Source organism: Elephas maximus, chromosome 24 (genome assembly GCF_024166365.1).
Source record: "Elephas maximus indicus isolate mEleMax1 chromosome 24, mEleMax1 primary haplotype, whole genome shotgun sequence".
NCBI classification, from domain to species: Eukaryota; Metazoa; Chordata; class Mammalia; order Proboscidea; family Elephantidae; genus Elephas; species Elephas maximus.
Window position 1 is genome coordinate 21,999,231 of NC_064842.1, and position 19,013 is coordinate 22,018,243.

General features: G+C 42.4%; 1 protein-coding gene and 1 non-coding gene across 2 annotated transcripts in view; one reads left to right on the top strand and one right to left on the bottom strand.

The window, feature by feature from the left end:
- PLD5 (phospholipase D family member 5) overlaps positions 1 to 19,013 on the top strand; it is a 420,765-nt gene that overhangs the window by 322,670 nt on the left and 79,082 nt on the right. The window lies entirely within an intron of this gene.
- TRNAG-UCC (transfer RNA glycine (anticodon UCC)) lies at positions 1,696 to 1,766 on the bottom strand. The gene has a single exon. It is a non-coding gene; the product is annotated as a tRNA-Gly (tRNA).

Below are 19,013 nucleotides of genomic sequence, written 5' to 3' on the forward strand. Positions count from 1 at the left end.
ACAGTTCTGGAGGCTAGTAGTTTGAATGCAGGGTGTCCAGCAGGGCCATGCTCTCTTCAAAGGCTCTAGGGGATAATCCTGTCTTTTCTCTCTTAGTTTCTAGTAGCCCCAGACTTTCCTTGGCTTGTAGATACGGTGTAACTTTGTTGTCACAGGGTCCTTTTCCCTCTGTCTGTCTCTCCAGGTGTCTTCTCCTCTTTTATAAGGACTCCACTCATATTGGATTAGGACCTAACTTGCTTAAAAAAAACTTAAGTATACAAAAAAACAAACAAACAAACCTACTGCCGTCGAGTTGATTCCAACTCATAGCAACCCTGTAAGACAGGGTAGAACTGCCCCACTGGGCTTCCAAGGTTGTAAATGTTCACAGAAGCAGACTGCCACATCGTTCTCCCACAGAGAAGCTGGTGGGTTCGAACTGCCGACTTTTTGGTTAGCAGCTGAGCACATAACCATTGTACCACCAGGGCTCTGTATGACCTCATGTTAACTTAACTTCTAACATTTTCAAAGGCCCTATTTCCAAACAGGGTCGCTCTCTCAGTTTCTTAGTGCTGTTATAACAGAAATACCACAAGTGGATGGCTTTAACAACAGAAATTTATTTTCTCACAGTTTAGGAGGCTAGAAGTCCAAATTTAGGGTGTCGGCTCTGGGGGAAGACTTTGTCTCTGTCACCTGTGGAGGAAAGTCCTTTCTCTTCAGCTTCTGCTTCCTGGTTTCTTGGAGATCTCCATGTGTCTTGGCATCTATCTTCCCCATCTCTCTGCTTGCTTGTTTAATCTCTTTTTATATCTCAGAAGATATTGACTCAAAATATACCCTACTCTAATCCTGCTTCATTAACAAATGAAATTATAACCACAGACATTTAAAAAATAAAAAAAAATTGTTGCTGTTGAGTCCATTCCAACTTATAGCAACCCTACAGAACAGAGTAGACCTGCCCCTAGGGTTCCCAAGGAGCAGCTGATGGATTCAAACTGCTGACCTTTTGATTATGAGCTAAGCTCTTAACCACTGTGCCACCAGGGCTCCAAACCACAGGCACAGAGGTTAGGATTTACAACACACATTTTGGGGGGACATAATTCAATCCATAACAGTCATATTCACAGGTACTGAAGATTAGGGGATTAGGACTTCAACATATATTTTGAGAGGACACAATTCAGTCCATAACAACCTAATTCTCTATTTATTTCACAACTAGTTAAGCTCTTTTCCTAAGGACCAATCAATCCCTTGTGATTGATTTAATGTCATTCTCAGTAGGAGCTTGAGAATTACAGCCTCTCAGCTATGCCATTGCGTGGCTCTGGGCCTCGTAGATGGGTCTAAAAGAAACGGCACTCAGGGCTCTTGATTCTCAGGTTCTAAGCCACAGAATGAGAGGAAGGGTAAAAGGAGTGGATGTTTTAGGTTTTTTACCTCCAGCTTGATATTAACACTCAGTAAGAAACACTGGAATGTTGTTAGCTTCCACGGAGTTGGCCCTGGACTTATGGCGACCCCATGCACAATGCGATTGGACTGTTGTGAACCACAGAGTTTTCACTGGCTGATTTTCAAAAGTAAATTAGCAGGCCTTTTTTCCTAGTCTATTTTGTCTGGAAGCTCCACTGAAACCTGTTCAGCATCATAGCAACACGGAAGCTCCCAGTGACAGATAGGTACTGGCAGCGCATGAGGTACATTGGCCGGGAATTAAACCCGGGCCTCCTACATGGAAAGCAAGAATTCTACCACTGAACCACCAATGTTCTCTAATGCTGCAATAATACCAACAAATTTGTACTTTGAAAAACCTCAATGAATTAACATAATATTTCATAAGTATGGAGTAAGTGTAATGGAGGGATTACAAATAAACTTATTTTATGATCCAGCATAAATTCACAGATGGGAAAACCATAAAAATGTGCTGAGCACTCCAGACGTCCCTTAAAGAGAGAAGGCAGGTGAAGAGTCATACTCGCTAATGTATGGAAACTGTCCTTGGGGGAGAGCCACCTTGGACCCTTTGGAGAAAATGTTGTTGTTGTTAGGTGCCAAGTTGATTTCGACTCGTAGCAGCTCTGTGTGACAGAGTAGAACTACCTCGTGGGATTTTCTGAACTGTAATCTTTACGGGAACAGATGGCCAGATCTTTCTCCTGCAGAGACAGTGGGTAGGTTTGAACCACCAACCTTTCAGTTAGCAGCCAAGCACACTTAACTTTTGCACCACCAGGGTTTCTTGGACAAAAGATAGCAGGCTTAAATAAATGTATACATTGGTGTGAAACACTAAGTCCATCAGTGATTCAACCTGTATGGAATTTCCCATGTGGACTTGTTTTGTGGAAAGGTGCATTCTTCTGTTGGTTGTATATTTAATAGTAAGTTAAACTCCCAGGAGTCAGAGAATTGGATGAAGGTAGGTAGAAGAAATCTTTGTGTTGTGAGAGGCTACTGTTTATGTGCCAGACACTTTGCTAATAGCTTTATATGTTGTTGTTGTTGTTGTTAGGTGCTGCCCAGTCAATTCCGGTTCATAGCAACCCTATGTACAACAGAACAAAATACTACTGGTTCTGCGCCATCCTCACAATCATTGCTATGCCTGAGCCATTGTTGCAGCCCTGTGCCAATCCATTTCATTGAGGGTCTTCCTCTTTTTTTGCTGACCCTCCACTTCACCAAGCATGATGTCCTTCTCCAGGGACTGGTCCTTCCTGATAACTTGTCCCAAGTACATGAGACAAAGTCGCACCATCTTCACTTCCAAGAGGCTTTATGGCTTTATATAAATTTCTTCATTTAATTGTCACAGCAACCTAAGGGCAGATGTTACCTCCATCTTCAAAGTACATATAAGGTAGGAAAAATAAACACAAAAAAGATCCTGTTGTTCCTCTATTCTGCTGCAAAGTAAGAAAACATTCTCTAACCTATGCAAGAAGTAAGCATTTGGAAATGATTTGTATATTCTTCAGATTGACAGTTAAGTCAGAATCTTTTGCTTTATCTCTAACAATTTGGGACTCAGATAGAAGTCAATCCGAAGTTACTATTTTATCTTTTACCTGCCAAACCAAACTCTTGAAAACTAAAATAAATTTCATTCCTCTTCTCTTAACAAACTTTCCTATTTTCCTCTCAAAAGAGAATACATTCTTGGATGGGAGTAAGCTGGGGAAGAGGCAGGAGCCTTGGTGGTGCAGTGGTCAAGAGCTATGGCTGCTAACCAGAGGTCAGCAGTTCAAGTCCACCAGCTGTTCCTTGGAAACCCTACGGGGCAGTTCTACTCTGTACTATAGTGTTGCTATGAGTTGGAATTGACTTGATGGCAACAAGTTAGCATCCCATTATCTTCCCTGCATCTGCATGTCAACCGCTAACCTATTCACGACTTCTCTGTCATCAACTCCCATTGCTTCTTCTCCTCTCCACACTTGTGCACAAGTACTGTCTCCTTCCTTGTCCACCTTTCCCCCATAGGTCTTGGTATGTGGGATCATGTGATTGGGCTTAATCACCTGTCTTAAATTAGTTTTCCTTTCAGCTGTGCTTAACTCTGTGGGCTTTTTCTTGGTCTACTTCAGTGTGACATAAAGCATGGCAAAGCAGGGCCCAGGCATTAGAACAGATTTTAATTTGAGCGGAGTTGTGTGTGAGGCTAACAATTACGTGAAGAACTGTAATACATTTTCCAAGTGTCAAATTTCCACCATTTTCATTAGCTTTAAGTTTTGTGAAGTTCTCTAGTGAAATCAAAGAATATTGCTGTTGACCATTGCTTAAATCTATGACAGGTTGGAGAAATAATAATGCTAATAATAATATTAGCTTCAGCGAATTGAGGGATTTCTATATGCTAGACAATCCTCCAAGCATTTAAAGAATATGAACTCACTTCATTCTCACACTAACCCTTTCTTGTAAATATTACTATTATCACCTTATTTTACAAAGGAGGAAGCTAAGACAGATAAGTAACTTACTCAAGATTCTCTTTTAGGAAGTGACAAAACTTGAATTCAAACCCAGACAGCCTAGCTCCAAACCCTTCACTCTTATTTCACTGTAAGTCATTTTAAAAAAAAGAAATAACATTTATGAAAAATCATTTTCTTTCACGATCTTGCCGTGATGCTAACCTATAGATTTCTTCTCTTTCTCTAATAACGTGACTTATCCAGAAACCCTTAGTTCATCCACACTTTTCCCATAGTGGCCATGGTGACCATAGAATGACACTTATTCTTGTTCAGTACTTGAGTCCTGCAGACTCACTTAACCTCTGGGTTGAATTGCAAAGACTAGGACGTGAATATGTGTTTGCATCTGTATTCCTCCCCTCCAATGGATCAGGTGCTCCCCTGGAAGTCAAGGCCACAGGGAGGCCCGTGGGAAGAAAGAGAACACAACCACAAGCTTTTCCACATGGGTGTCTGGATTCGTGAATCTCAGGAGCTACTGACATCATCATTAAGGAAACGAAATATACAGCGCTGGCAAAGCCAACAGAAGACTCTAAGCAACGTGTGAAGTGGAAAGAAAAGGGCACAGCAGTCTTCAAACCACAGGGCTCTGTAGGCGTGGTACTGAAATATGAGGAGCTGGGAAGGAAAACATAAAAATCATGTTGTTTGGAAAAAGTTACGTTTATAATTTTTCAAACAAACTCTCTTAAATGAACGATTAGCCTGGAGGTGAAGGTAAAGCTCAGTAGGTTCACTGGTTATGAAAATCTGGAGAAAGGAGATTTTAAATAGGAATAGACCTGTTTAAACTTGGTTAATGTGTATTTTCATCTTATTTTTAGTTGCCATTGAGTTGGCTTCAACTCATGGCGACCGCATGTACAACAGAATGAAACCCTGCCTGGTCCTGTGCCATCCACTTGGTCCCAGGCATGCTTGAGTCCATTGTTGCCTTCCAACCCAGGGAGCTCAACTTCCAGCATTATATCACATTATATCTGTTGTGATCCATAAAGTTTTCACTGGCTAAGTTTTGAAAGCATATCGCCAGGCCTTTCCTCCTAGTGTCTTAACCTGGAAGCTCCACTCAAACCTGTCCACCGTGGGTGACCATGCTGGCATTTGAAATACCAGTGGCATCGCTTCCAGCATCGTAGTAACACACAACCCACCACAGTGAGACAAACTGACAGACGTGAAGTGGATTTTAATCTTAAACCAAAAAAATAGTTGCCATCAAGTCAGTTCTGACTCAGGGTAGCCCCACGTGTGTCAGAGTAGAACTGTGCCCAAAGGGTTTTCAGTGGCTGATTTTTGGAAGTAGACCACCAAGCCTTTTTTTTTTTTTTTTGACTTGCCTGTAGGTGGACTTGAACCTCCAACCTTTCGGTTAGCAGCCAAACCCACTACCTATTTGAACCACCTACGTTTATCCTAAAAAGAACTAAAAGGGACATATTAAACAGTTCAACTCCTGGGACACATAAGCATAGGAGCAGTAAGATGAGGCCTTCTGGTCACTACAGGTATCACCTCACTGGTGATAAAACGAGGTAGCAACCTGGAGATGGGTTGCTTCGGAAGCTTAGCAACGTACTGAGATCTCCTGTGACGGTCAGGGAGAGCAAATTCACCAGTCAAGATCTGTTAGGTACCTAGAATCACTGAACCATTTAATCTTGGAACAGGAAGTCACTTCAGAGTACAACCAATCTAAGGTGTGCTTTCCAAGGTGTGTTTTGTGAAATACTGCTTCAGTGAGATAACCATGGGCATTACCTGAGAAAAGGATTCTACATTCCATAAGACTGAGAAACTATGGGTTTAACAAATTTCAGTGGGTTCATTCACTGCAAGACTCCTGGCAGCCTTTCTAAGACGGCGGAAGAACGACCATGAAATACTTTCCATGGTTGATTTTGTGGCTCCGGTGTTCCTAGAAGTCCATGTACCTCCACAAATGCTGATCCAAACCAATCTCCATCCTGTTTCACCCCGTTTCACAGATGAGAACACTGAGGTAAAGGGTGCTAGATCAGTTACCCACGGCCCCGCATTCCTTTATGTCAGCATTAGGACTATCAGGGCTAAGTACTCTCAAGCTAATACTCTTTTCACCAAAGCATGTGGCCTTAAGAAAAATCTGTGATTCCAAAGCTGGTAATTGTAGGGTTCTGTTTCCTTAGCAACAAAACAGCTAGACAATTTGCAGGCAAGTATGGTACAGTCTCATGTGATAAAGACAACGAATAGATATTTACTACACATTTACTATATTCAGAGAACTGCACTAGTCATGGTGGAGGGTTTTTAAAAATGACATAAACCCACAAAAATTTACAATCCAGTTTGAAAAGCAAACTATTCAAACACTTTTTAAAATGAACATAACCACACAGGATATATGCCAAGGAGGACCAGCTACATAATTTGTAGGGCTCAGCGCAAAGTGAAAATGTGGGGCCCCCTGCTAAAAAATTATCGACAATTTCAAGATGAGAACAGCAGAGCATTAAACAGTGAAGGGTCCTTCAAAGCAGGGGGCCCTGTGCAAATACAAAGTTTACACACTAAGAAGCTGGTCCTGGAGCCAAGTGAGCAGAGTTGGCAGCCAGCACTCTGGGTCTTGGGGAGAGGAGAACTCCTGCAGACTAATCCAAACAGTAAAGGCCACGGTGAGAAGATGGGATCTGAGCTGAGCCTCAAATGATGAGTGAGCTAGATAAGCTCAGCCACGTGGGTAAGCTGCAAAGGAAAGGCCTTCTAAGTGGAAGGAAGAGAGTGAGCAAAGACATGGAGCAGGGAATGAGTGTGGTGTACCACCTATGAGCAATTGCTTGCAGGAGCAGAGTGTCCCAACTGGAGAGCCCTGGAACATAAGGAAAGGAAAGGTAACCTTGGGAAGGACTGAGTGCTAGGCATAGAATGTGGATGCAATCCTGTGAGCTACAGAAATCATTGACGATTGGAATAAACTAGAGCAAGTGCTCAAGATGAAGACAGAAAGGCTATGCCATGATTAGAGAGGGAAGTGACAGGGTTGAAATTATGAAGGTTTTATGGACTTAATTGTGTCACCTCAAAATATGTATTGAAATCCTAGCCACTATACCTGTAAATATGATCCTGTTTGGAGATAGGTTTTCTTTGTTATATTACCTGTTGCCTTCTAGTTGATTCTGACTCATAGCAACCCTGTAGGATAGAGCAGAACTGCCTCATAGGGTTTCCAAGGAGCAGCTGATGGATTCAAACTGCTGACCTTTTGGTTAGCAGCTGTAGCTCTTGACCACTGCGCCACCAGGGCTCCCATATTAAGGAGATTACATCAATCAAAGTAGGGTGGATCCTAAGCTTAATCACTTCTGAGTTATAGAAAGAACAGAACACACACACACACATACAGGAAGACAGACAAGAAGATTGTCTACAAGTCAAGGAACCAAGGAACTCTTGGGACTACCAGCAAGGAGACCCTGATGTGGACTTTTAGCCTCCAGAACTGTGAGAAAATAAATTTCTGTTCTTTAAAGCCATCACTTGTGGTATTTGTGTTACAGCAGCACTAGGTAACTAAGACAGATGGTGACTATGAGAGCTGGAAGGAAGATGAAATGGAAGAGACATGGCAAGGCCATGTCACCAGTGACCAAGGGGCTGTGAGGAATGAGCCAGAGGAAACAGGCAGCAGTGTCGTCTGGAGCTGGGCCAACTCCGGGACCGTACTGTCAACAGAAAGGGGCATGTCAGAGCCAAAGAGCAGTTCTGATGTTCAGCTGGCAGTTAGAGAAACAGCAAAGAGATTGGCTAGCATTGTTGCATTTTAAATTATAGCTAAAAAATAATAATAATAGCTAGAGCATCTGAATAGTGATAGTTCTTTCTTGACCCTTAAGCCACTTATTTCATCCTAGCTGCTATTTCTGACTAGAACCGTTTGGTAGGCTATTGCTGTGAATCACACTCCCTGTGCCTCATCAAGCTGTCTCTCCTTTCAAGTCTTCCTACGGGTTGAAGTCATAACCTAACATTAGCAATGAGTAAGGGTGTCTGATTGCCTCTTCCTGTCCCCTTTTCTTTCAATTAAAAGAACAAAGGACTAAGGTAGAGTTTGAAGGCCCAGTGGGCAGGCCTGGGCAGGAGGAGGTCATTGTTTTATGGCACATCCTGTCATCCCTGTTCAGCTGCTAGCACAGAGCTGACATTTGGTGCAGAACTGATGAATTTCTGAGACATGCTTTAGCTCCTCAGAGGGAAGTGACGCATGGCTCCCTGCTCAGCGCAGGTAACTAGATGTCAGAACCAAAATGATAATGGAGCAAAGCAAAAGGCAATTCAACTGCAGATACAAGAGAGGATAATTAATATTCCTTAGGAAACATGTAATGAGGGAAAACAAAGGATTGATTCTCCCGGTAATGATTTAAAAGATTACCTGGGCTGCTCAGAAATGTCATTTTTGTTTGCATATGGGTTCTACACTAAATGAGGGGGTAGAAACCTCTATTTTTTTCATAAAAGAAATGTATTAGCAGACTGCATTTTCAATAACAAAGTCATGCACCTTTTCTATAGGTGTTAAGGTAACTATTTGGCAGATGAATATTGGGTTAAGTGCTACAGCTGCTAACCAAGAGGTCGGCAATTTGAATCCACCAGGCCCTCCTTGGAAACTCTATGGGGCAGTTCTACTTTGTCCTATGGGGTCGCTATTAGCCAGAATCCACTCAACGGCAGTGGGTGTTTTTATTGTTCAAAAGAGGTAGAAATAGGAAACCTTTTTTCCTAGTCTTCCATGGGAGACATTCTCACAAAGCCAGCTTATTGGCTTTTGTAAATAGTCTCAATATATACAATTAAGTGAAATAATGTCAGCACCGTTATTTCCAAAAATTTTCCTCATATGTCCCTCCAACCCCTACTACCTAAATATGTTCTAAGTGGCCTGACAATTGGAGCTTCCCATAATGGCTCCTATGTGACATGTTTCTAGATCTCTATCCTTTTCCCTTTTTCCCCAAATATAGTTCATTTGCTTAAAGTCCCTCCTAAAGTAAAAAAATTCGGTACAGTACTTCCAGAGCAGCCTCTGCATTGTGAGCTTTCGCTGCTAGTCATATGGGCTCTGTACTTCTGAAAACTGAGGCTAAGTTTAGATTTGCCATTTTGCAACCTCATTGTTTGTATTGGCCACTATGAAGCTTATGGTCTGGGAGCCTGTATTGAGAACTAGGATGGGATGTCACCTGATTATGGGTTTTTATATGAAATCCCAGCACCTACTCCCTACCTGGCACATATTAAATGCTTTTTTTTTTTTTTTTTCAGTAAATGCATGAGTTAACAAACTAATGTCTTCAGTAACTGTGTAAGTCTTAAAGCCATGTCTTATGAGACCAGAATCAAAGATTGCACATCACAGGAGAAAGAGTTTGCATCAATGTAAACAAAAATTTTCAGCAGTGGACAGGCCAGCTAGCGACAGCTGTGGGGAAAATGAATTGAAAAGGGTCAAGAGAGGGAAAATGGGTTGAAAAGGGTCAAGAATTAGCTTCCAGACTCCAAGTAGGGCTGGGTGATAGCCTCTCTGGGATTCAGCAGAGGAAATGTTCTGGGGACTGAACACCGTTCAGCATTACTGGATCACATGTATGAGGACAGGAGATGGCAAGAGTAAAGTAGCTGTGGTTTCTTCATCATGGAAAGATTACATCACGCAATAAACATGAGCAAGCATGCGTCGCCATCGTCAGGATCGTCATCGTTTTTGTTTTTCACACCCCGCTAGCACGTGGTGGGGACCAATCAGAACACCTCTCCTCCCCCACCTTCACTTAGGGCCCACAGTGCAGGTACCTGCAAGCCCAAGAGCCCGGAGCACACACTCACTCTTATGCATCCCCAGACCCTGGGGTTGGTGTCATCCCAGCAGAGCAGTGACCTCCTGCAAAAGCTGGTCCACTCCAATTTAGTAACACTTCTGACATTCTCCTCAGAATATTGTATTCATTATGAAAGTCAAGCTTTATATGCAGGAATAGACTATTTTAAAACCACAGAGTTTTGTTTTGTTTTTTAATAACATTGAGGTAAAATTCTAGTAGGCAAAGCTAATGGAGCACACATATACAGATTGTTTCTTTCAACAAAAATGTATTAAAAATATTTCACTAGATTTCTTTGTGGGCTCAGTCAGACCGAGAAAATGCATTTAAGAACTATACTAACAAAGATTCACTTAGGTGAATATTATTACCCCATTTTTCTTTCTTCACGGTTTTCATATTTTAATTGGAAAAAATTTGAATGTATTATCTTAATACAATGACTTTCGAGAACACTACTTTCATGCTCATAAATCATTCTGCATACTTCAAGCATTACAGCTCAAGCATCTATTATTATAATTAGCTGTCACTTCAGCCCTTTATTGTTGAATTCGCCAAAATGTATCTGTCATATTTTTAAAAACCTTTTCTGAAGCCTTAATTCCATCAGAAAACTGCACGTAGAAAGTTAACTTCCTTGCCCTGTACTGTTTTAGCGTGACCTTCTTAACCCCCACCCACAAATTGCTAAATTACTTCTTTGTTGTTTCAGTCAAAATCGAATGCACCATATTTGGGCTGTAAGAACTACCTAAAAATACTCTTCCACTTCTGAATTGCCTGGGGTGCTGGATATGTTTGTTTTAGAAACTGTGTGTCTAAATATCATCCTCATAAGTCTGGGAGAGAAATCATGCCCCATAATAAAGCAAGAGTAAGATAAACCATGCATATGGATATAAATGCTAATAGGTTCATAGTTTTGAATAAGTAAAATACTTTTCAGAAATTTTCCGTCAATATTGATTTATTGAATCTTCACAGCAGCTCTGTAAAATAAATAGGACAGACTTTAGAAGTCTCATTTTATAAATCAGGGACCATCTCAGTTAGGCTCACTGAAGAATGCCCTGGGATTACTCCACTAGTTGGCATCATAGTTAGGATGTAAACCCAAGGCTTCTAGTTGATGGCTCAGTACTTTGACTGTGCCGTACTAATTCTCTTATTTAGTAATTGACTGAATCAGTGCTTCAAATATATAATAACATCTCCAATGTAGAGTAATATGCCAGAGATCTAGAACTTAGTATCTGAGAGCCCTCTTAACTGCAATACAGCCAAGAACCAAAAAATATGCAACGAACAAACGAACAAAAAACTCTGTGTAGCCAAAACTCCCCGAAGCTATTGCATTTTACTTACTGGAGCACCTCCTAGGGCCTTATTGAACATCTATTTATTCTTAGGCTCACCACTAAAAACCAAAGCCAGTTGCCGTCAAGTTGATTCCGACTCATGGTGACACCATGTGGTTCAGAGTAGAACTGTGCTCCATTTGAGTTTTCAGTGGTACATTTTTCTGAAGCAGATCACCAGGCTTTCTTCCAAGGCACCCCTGGGAGGGTTCAAACCTCCAGCCTTTCAGTTGGTAGTGGGATGCTTAACTGTTCGAACCACCCAAGCACGCCCAAGGCTTACCACCAAACCACACGCGTTTAATTAATTTCCAAGCTCGTGGCAGGCAAGAAGTCACAAGTCAGAGAGAAAAACACAGAATCGCAGACAAGTGAGAGCTGGCCACAAAGCAGGAATAAGCATACTGGCCGTTAAAAGGAACACACGAATCCAAAAATCCCGATGCTAGTGAACCAACAAGTATAAGACAGTCCCACATGCTTCCCAGGAATCTCCAGAGGCTGCTGGCTTTCAGGATGACTACAACTTTCGCTTTAGGAAGAGGGAAACTCTGAACATGCATGTCGTCCTGTTCAGGACAAAATAAACATGCTTACATCTTTAGGGAGAAATCCATCAAAACGACTGGAGGTTTTGCCCACAGAGCAGAAAACTCTCAGGCACTTTGATTCTCTCTTTGCTTTACAGAATCAAATAGAAATATACCGCACTGGCTCCCAATGTGGGCCACATGTGTAACTTAAAATCTTCTAGTAGCCACATAAAAATAAATAGATAAAATTAATTTTAATAATATTTTATGTAATCTATTATATCCCAAATATTGGCATTCAGATATGTAATCAATATTAAAAAATTATGAGATATTTTAATTTGGGGGGGGTGGGGATGGTTAAGTGAGTCTTCAGAACCTGGGAGGTACTTGCACTCCTAGCACACCTCGGTCGTGACTAACCACACACAAGTGCTCAATAGCTAATATGACTAGTGGTAATCTTATTAGCACAGTCGAGAACCTCTGTCTCTCTCTTTTTCTCTCTAATTAGAAAGCCGATGTTTTTTTTTTTTTTTCCAATTTAACACACAAGCCTAAAGAAGTAAGGACTTTATTCTGAAAAACTTAGTTTTACAGCTGGCAAACAGACAAATTTCAGTTTGAAGGGCTGGTAATCATGGAGCTACGACAACTGCAGAAGTCGGGGTGACCATGAGTTTGAGGGCTTTTGAAAGCGGCAAAGCATGTCATGCCATTCAACACATGGTGCAGATGGAAATTGTTTTTCCTTCCAAAATTTATGAATTAGACATTGCCCTCTTCTAAAATGATTCTGAGTAGTTCTCAGAAGCTAAATTCTTATCATCCTTAGCTGCTAAGAGGTTTCTCAGGGAACATCAATAAAACATACTCGGCCTGCTGCCGATGAGTGCTGTTTCCTGCTACCTTATTCTCAGGAGTTCACTCAGCAGGCATTGCTTAGGATCTACTGAAAGTGCTAGGGGTGCAAAGATGCAGAAGCTGGGTCCTTTCCCTTAAAGAGCTCACATTATACTGAGAAGGAAAACAAGCAAACAAATATTTATAACATGGTTTGTCATCCTTGGGTTGTGCAAATGCACTCAGCTGTTAACTAAAAAGCTGAAGGTTCAAGTCCACAAAGAGGCGCATCGAAAAAAAGGCCTGGCAATCTACTTCTGAAAAATCAGCCATCGAAAGCCCTGTGGAGCACAGTTTTACCCTACGGGGTCATCATGAATTGGAGTTGACTTGATGACAATTGGTTTTCTGTTTGTTTGTTTGTTTTCACCTCAGACTAGGAGACAAGTCAGGAATGGCTCCTTAGAGAAGGGACACTCAACTGAACGTTTAAAGATTCGTGGAGATTAGGTGGGTAAAGGAAGGGGAGAAAGGTCTCCCTTTGCACAGAGGCAGGAGAAGGTATGGTTGGCTCAGAGAAAAGGCAGCCACCGTGTGACTGGGACACACAGTGCCAGCTGCAAGTGTAGAGAGGAGACAGCGAGGCCTTGGGGCGCCTGGTATCATGCACAGAGGCAGGGATGCAGCCTAAAAGTCACAGGAAACCTTGAAAGGGTTTAGGCAGAGGAGCAGCAGCTGTGGGGAAAATGGATTGGAAAGGGTCGAGTACAGGAAGGGGTGCCACTTAGGAAGTGGTTGCAGACATGGGGGTTGGAGGACAGAGGAGTGGCTGGAGAAGGTGATCCTCTAAATGAACTCAATGACATTGAGGAAGGCCAGAAGGGGAGCATCTTCCTCTGCTGGCTGAGCTGCCCCAGGCTGGCTGATTACCTGGGCTCTGCAGAGGTTCCTTGGTGGTGGCACCGTGTCTCCTGAAATGAGCCTGAGAGACTGGGTCAGGGTATCTATGAGGTAGGGTCAGCTCACAGGCCTCCCGCTTGGAAGAGTATAACATCATCCCATTTCTGTAACAAAGAAAGTCCCCAAATATGTAGGCGCACATATATGTGTGTATGATCACTGCTGGCGTGGGGAGCTGAAACAGGAAGAAGGGCTTTCTCCTTCTACTCTACAGACATCCATCCGGCTTGATTGCATTACTTTTTAAATGTGTATTAAAACACATACATTTAAATATAGTTATATTTTAAGTATATTTGCTTTTTAGTTTAAAATATTAACTATTTCATATAATAAGCATTTGCTATATTACGTATAGATGTATATGTATATATAGTGTGTGTATGCATATATATGTGTGTGTACGTATATATATACACACACATACATGTAGGTATATATTATCATGTCACACCTTGATAGAACTGTTGTTGTTGCTGGCTCCTGCTGAGTTTGACCTAGACGCACGGCAATCCTATGCATTACAGAACGAAGCACTGCCCGTGCCTACACCATTCCCAACTCTGCCAGTTAGACCCTTGTGTTCCATACTGTTTCTATTAGCTGAATTTTGGGAAGTAGACTGAAAGGCCTTTCTTCCTAGTCTTAGTCTGGAAGCTTTCCTGAAACCTGTTCAGTAACATAGCAACACAGAAGCCTCCACTGCCAGACAGGTGGAGGCTGTACATGAAGCTCATTAGCCAGGAATTGAACCCAAGTCTCCAGCATAGAAGGTGAGAATTCTACCATTGAACCATCACTGTCTCATGAAAAACTATACTTGCTCAATTTTTAGGGCTCTGATCTTGCATGTAGGTTTCATTATCGAAGACCTTTCTAATCTCCTACCAGGTAATGCTCCTAAATAATAATTGCCATTGCCACTGTACTGCTAGTGAGTGTCAATTTTATTTGAGGTCATCCACCTATCCCATGTGGCACTACTCCCAAAACCAGTTGCCATCAAATCTGTTCTGACAAATGGTGACCCCATTTGTGCAGAGTAGAACTGCACTCCGTAGGGTTTTCAGGGCTGTGACTTTTTGGAAACAGATTGCCAGGTCTTTTTTCTGAGGCACCTCTGGGTGGGTTCAAACTGTGAACCTATCAGTTAGTAGTCAAGCAATTAACGATTTGTGCCACCCAGGGACTTCCAGCACTATTCCTGGCCTTCTGTAATTTACCAACAGTTCGTGAGAAGAAGGTCCCCTGAGGATTCTCCTGGTGATGCCTTCGCCATATGTAAACACAGACACAAATTTTTTTTTTAGTTTTGTTAATTAACACAAACTCAAAGAATTTATTTTCCTTCCAGCTGTTATTTTTCAAACGTAGGGGTCAAGTTAACTTTTAATTCACTTGCTTCTCTCTTGGTAACATTTTTCTTTTGCCATTGCTCACCACAAACCAAGCAACAACCACATCTCAGATCGTTTGAGCAGCCCATTGCACAGTATCTTCTACCTCAAAGCCTCTCTGGTCCTCACTGAATTGCTGTGTCCCTCTCCTTCATGGAAGACAAATTTCCGTTTCTCCCCGCTCTTTCTTCCCCCCTCACCTTGCTCGCTTGGCTTCCAGCCCATCTTTGAGTTACATGTGTTAACTTTTGCCTTTGTGTCCTTATTGCTCCATTTCTAAACTTAAATCTCTGAGCAAAGAGTAGGATTTATAACAAAATGATGGCTCCTCTTCCCTTTATTTCACATGTCGTGATCCTCTCAGAAGGCACTTCTCTTGGAGAGGGAGATGAAGGCAGATTTCCCTGTGCCACCTCTGATCCCCTTCCTGGGTGGGGGTCCCCACACTGGGTAGGCTAGAGGGAGGGGGCGCTCAGAAGCCTTGGCACCATCTCTAACTCTGAAATTCCCTGCCAGACAGTCTCAGAGCTCACGTCTGTTTTCTGTATTTAAAGCAGCCTTAAGTGTTTTTATTTTCAAGTTATATTTAGTTGGCACTGTCAGTTTCTTGGTGTCACTTGGTATTTACACCCAGCACCAAGAAAAAGATGAGAGAGATAGCTAAAGAGAAGACACATTTCATCAGTTAACACATAGCGCCAAAGCATAAGAGGCTAAACAATAGGTGAGTAATGCCGTGGAACGATTTCTAAGAGAAAGACGCTTATCTGTGCCTTCTTATACCAGAAACCCACACATAGAACTCTCAGAGGTAGTAAAGAAAAAGACAAAAAAAATCCCAGTGCGGAGATCTCCTGGACAATACTCCTGACCAGTGACAAGCCGCTGATTGCATATTACCAGGGACAAGAGGTTCACTTCCTCCTAAACGGTCTATTCCCAAATAAGAAAATTCTTCCCCAGTTTAATCCAAAATCTGCCTCCCAAATCTTCTATCCATTGACTCAAATTCTAGAAAAAACATTAAAAAAAAAAGAAAGAAAGAAACAGTTGCCGCTGAGTCAAGTCCAACTCATGACAACCTCGTGTGTCAGAAGAGAACTGTGCTTCACGGTGTTTTCAATGGCTGATGTTTAGGAAGTAGATCACCAAGCCTTTCTCCCAAGGCACCTCTGGGTAGACTCAAACCACCAGCCTTTCAGTTAGCAGCTGAATTCTTAACTATTTGCCACAACCCACAAACTGCAAACATTCTTACAGGCCCTAGCAAAATGATGGCAATGTACTTAAAAATGTGTTAGCATTGAGTGCCCATCAGATCAGAAAACAGAAACGTAAGAACCCTTTGGCCTGGCGTCCCAAGGAGGAGCCCTGGGCTAGGGATACAAGGCAGGTGGGGGACTTGCAGGAGACTCTGCTCATGCCACATCTAGACTGCCCACCTAGGAGACCAGTCTCGTATCCCTGAGTCCTGAGCTCACCGCAAACGTGGTTAACCTAGTTGCCATCAAATTGATTCTGACTCCTGGTGACCCCATGTGTGTCAGAGTAGAACTGTGCTCCATAGGGTTTTTAACGGATAATTTTTTGTAAGGAGATCACCGGACCTTTCTTCCAAGACAACTTTAAGTGGACTCAAACCGAGTTAACTGTTTGTGCCATGCAGAGATTCCACTGCCAATAGTTAGGAGAGCTATTTTCAGTTAAATGTTCAAGAGATTTATTTTGTTTTTTTCTAAGTAGTCCCACAGCTTGTTAGCTCCTTGGAAGATAAAATATACGTGCAACACTTTTACAGCAAATAACCTGAGGATGAAAGCTTTTGAATAATAATCATCCCTGTCAGTTGTGTACACTTACTTTATAAAACTCTTTCTCACATGGTAATTTATTTGATCGTCCCCAACCCATGAAGGAGATGGGGGCCTTTATTACTCTCCTAGGGCGCTGGGTTTTTTTGTTTTCTAGGTTCACAGATGTTAGGAGGAGATCCAGAAACACTAAAGGACTGGCCCAAGGACATGATGCCAGGAATGGCAAAAACTCTTCCCAAAACTGGCCTCCTCCATCTAAAATCAGTCTAGTGTTCCTCATGCGGGTGACACCAAATGAATGGTCCTTCAAATGACGATTTATTTTTCTGATTACTGAGCATTCTCTACAGTGAACAAACAATGAATCAGAAGCTTCTTTTGGTCTCTATCCCAGAAGCAGTCAATCTGCTGAACAGTGGCCCCGGCTGTTCACTCTTACAAGGTGAACACCTCCCTCTGTCCTCCTTGGGACTTTATCTCATTCTCCAGCAGCTACTCCAAGCCTTCAACTTGCCTCTCGCCATCTTAGAGGCATGGCCAAAACCACCTCCATGAATTTCCGAACTCTCCTAAAACAATGTGATATTTCATGAGAATTTTCAGAAAGGAGAAGCAATGAAAAATTATTTCTTCTTTTTGTCTGTTACCTTAATTGAGTAGCTCAGTTTTTCACCTAGATCAGCCATTTATCTAGACCATGTCACACACTGGAAATTAACAGTGAGCTTACAGTCTGATGGGAGACTTAGACTACAAAACAAATAAAGACATAACGTAAGGACAGTGACAGATACTAACAGAGAAATAAACAGGGTGGGTGATAAACAATAATGGGAGGGGAGGAGGGGTAAACCCATTGCTGTGGAGTTGCTTCTGACTCATAGCTACCCTACAGGACAGAGTAGAACTGCCCCCATAGGGTTTCCAAGGCTATAAATCTTTATGGAAACAAACTACCACATCTTTCTCCCACAGAACAACTGATGGGTTTGAACTGCTGACCTTTCTGTTAGCAACTGAGCGTTTAACAGCCTGGCCACCAGGGGTGGTTGTTAAAATCTCTCTAAAGATGTGACATCAAGACTTAAAGGGTGGAAATGGTCGTCCATGAGTGAGGAGGGGTTTGGGGTCAGAGAGAAGATTTCAGGAAAAATAAATGGCTTATAGACAGGCCCAGAGATGTTTTCTAGCTTGGTTTACCCAGAAACAACTAGAAGACCTGTGTGACTGAGACCAATAGAGTGAGGCTGGAGGGATAAGGAGGAGCTGAATTACTCCCTCTTCTAGATTCTTTTATCTCCTCAAAATTTCTGGATCCCATCCCATCCCTTCCTTCCTGCGTAAGGGCTTTAGCATCATTGGTACTGTAGGCAACCCATTCAACCATGTTCCTGTTCCTTTAACGGTTCTTGTCTATGTTACATGACGTAGAGTTAAAGCTCCCAACCTTGTCTCGCTTGCCTAGTGTTCTGTGAACCTTTTCCTACTCTTTGGAGGAATCTTCTCCCAAGTACTCTGTGATCGAACACATCAGGAATTTATCAGTTTTGTTTTTCCCCCTGAAATCTCCCCCTTGGAGCTTTTATTAGAAGAGCAATGAAAGGGTTAAGTCAGAATAATGAAGTATGTGAATTACACACAAGAAGAGCACTCTGGCCTCTGCATGGCGAAGGGGAGGAGAATAAAAATGAGGTATGGCCAGTAAGGAGACTCTGGCCAGTATGGCGGCCATGGCGATGGAGGCAGAGTCCGGAGCTGCTGAAATTGCATGCTTCCATCTCCTTGTCCCCCAGGAGGTGTCCACAGCAGTAAGTGATGGTGATATGGAGGCAAGGACAGGTTTGGACATTTCACTTTTAAGATACCTGTAAGAAATCCAATTGAAAATGTCAATTAGGCAGTTAAATATACCGATTTGGAGGTCAGAGATCTGTGTTAAGATGGAAGTCTGTGACCTATACACTAGCACAGCCCTCTCTAGACATCCACCCAGGGGCTGCTTACTAGCTCGTGCCCGTCCCATCACAGTTATTTCTGTGACTGTGTTGGGGAGGAGGTGTATTTTTTCTCTATCACCCTTTCTCTTTCCTTTCCCTTCTGACTCGCTCCTCAGCCACCCTCCCCCACCCCACGTGACTCCCCTCAGGTCACTTCAGTCTCTCATTCCCTCCTGTCTTCCTCACTCTTTCTGCACCTCCTTTTCTCTTTCTTTCACTCTTTCTCCCTTTTTCTTTTTGGAAATCTACATT